The 2333-nt window shown below is 43.8% G+C and overlaps 1 protein-coding gene across 1 annotated transcript in view; it reads right to left on the bottom strand.

Annotated features, from left to right (window-relative positions):
• Positions 1 to 2333, bottom strand: part of LOC110441139 — a gene marked incomplete at its 5' end in the record, with an annotated part of 8378 nt that overhangs the window by 2122 nt on the left and 3923 nt on the right. The window lies entirely within an intron of this gene.

Raw genomic sequence — 2333 nt, forward strand, 5'->3', positions numbered from 1 at the left:
AAAGGTTTTACCTCTATTTCTCCAATTGAGCCCCGCCCTTTTCCCCCCTGGGAGACCACACCCACTGCTTATACAAAATTGTTTCCCCTTCACCCAAGGCTGCTTCATACCAAATTTGGACAAAATCCTGTCATTCCTACAGATGAAGAAGGATTTTGAAGAATTTGCTATGTTTCCCCTATTGGGCACCTCCCTTCTGCCCACAGGGGGCCACACTCGCTGTTTATACGAAATTGAGTCCCTTTTGCCTAAGGATGTTCCAGACTAAATTAGGAAAATATCCCTTAATCCCTATGGTAGAAGTGGGATTATAAAGGTTTTACTTATAATTCCCCTATTGGGCCCCGCCCCTCAGGTCCCAGAGGGGACACACCCACCGTTTATACAAAATTGGTTCCCCTTTACCAAGGATGGTCCACACCAAATATGGGCCAATTCCTACAGAAGAAGGATTTTAAAGAATAATCTGCTATGATTCCCCTACTGGGCCCCGCCTCTCAGGCACCTGGGACCCACACCCATGGTTTATACAAAATTGGTTCCCCTTCACCCAAGGATGCCTCAGACCAAATATGGAACAAATCCTTTCATTCCTACAGAAGAAGAAGGATTTTAAAGAATTTGCTATATTTACCCTATTGGGCCCCGCCCCTCAGCCCAAAGGGGGGCCAGACCCACGGTTTATACAAAATTCGTTCCCCTTTTCCCAAGGATGCTTCAGACCAAATATGGAACAAATCCTTTCATTCCTACAGAAGAAGAAGGATTTTAAAGAATTTGCTATATTTACCCTATTGGGCCCCGCCCCTCAGCCCCAGGGGGGCCAGACCCACCATTTATACAAAATTTGTTCCCCCTCCCCCAAGGATGCTTCTGACCAAATTTGGTCAAAATCTGCTCAGTCGTTCATGACAAGTAGCGTTTTAAAGGAAAAGTTGACGGACAGACGGACGACGGACGCTACGGTCCTTCGGACCAGGTAAGCTAATAAAACCGGTCGAGATCAGTAAGTCATTTGTTTTGTAAACAAATAGTGGAGGGGAATAACTGTAAACAAATAACTAGGCGAAATATCAGGACGTCACTTCCGGTAAAAAAAACCTGGACGATATATCACTGAATACATTACTTCCTACTAACAAATAATGAGATTGGAATATGGTTAGAATTCACAGCAGAAAATACGGATTTCTGTCTATTCTATTATCTGGTTGAATGGTGATTACTTAATAAATAATTAACATAATTACAAACGCCGTGTTTTACTGTTTTCATTTTAAATCCGGGTATTTGTTTATTATTACTTCATGCCTACACTACAAATAGATATGTTTTTTCTTCAGTTAATAAGCCATCGCGGGGATGTCGTGGCGGAGATTAATGGATTCTCTTACCCTGGACAGGTGTATCCGCACTTTTACCGGTGTGAGATTTCCTTGTCTCACCCTAGGGTTGAGACGGGGGGATTCCCCTATTCATAACAATGGCATGGCGTCACTTCAACAATACAATGACGTCACGTCAACAATCCATCAACGTCATGTCAAACCTGAATTTAGCATGTAACGTTATCATTACATTGTGTATATGATACACATTGGGTGAACAGGGTAAGAGAAAAAGAATCATTCACCCCCTTGTGGGTGAGATAGGGGAATCTCAACCCTTGGGGAAAGATTCTTAAATTGCCAAACACTCGGTAAGCCTCGTGTTTGACAACTTAAGAATCTTACCCCTCGGGTTGAGAATACCCTGTCTCAACCCCAAGGGGGTGAACGATTCTATTATTCTCTTACCAGGGACAGGGATATCCACCATTTTACCGGTGTGAGATTTTCTTATCTCACCCTAGGGTTGAGACAAGCTACACGTGTTCTTTGCACGTTCTCAACAATTGTATGACGTCATAGCAATAATACCATGACGTCACGGCAACAATACAATGAAGTCACGTCGACAATTCAGCCGCGACACATCAACATTGTATTACATTGATTTAACGTCTATATAAAATACATAAGAGGGAAAATAGGGTAAGAGAAAAATAATCATTCACCCCTTGGGAGTGAGACAGTGTAATCTCAACCCTCGGGGAAAGATTCTTAAGCTGTCAAACAGTCGGCAAGCCTCGTGTTTGACAACTTGAGAGTCTTACCCCGAGGGTTGAGATTACCCTGTCTCACCCCCAAGGGGGTGAAAGATTCTATTAATCTCACACCGGTAAAAGTGCGGATACACCTGTCCAGGGTACGGATACACCTGTCCAGGGTACGGATACACCTGTCCAGGGTGCGGATACACCTGTCCAGGGTACGGATACACCTGTCCAGGGT

This window comes from Mizuhopecten yessoensis, unplaced genomic scaffold (assembly GCF_002113885.1).
Source record: "Mizuhopecten yessoensis strain PY_sf001 unplaced genomic scaffold, ASM211388v2 scaffold715585, whole genome shotgun sequence".
In the NCBI taxonomy this organism is placed as follows: Eukaryota; Metazoa; Mollusca; class Bivalvia; order Pectinida; family Pectinidae; genus Mizuhopecten; species Mizuhopecten yessoensis.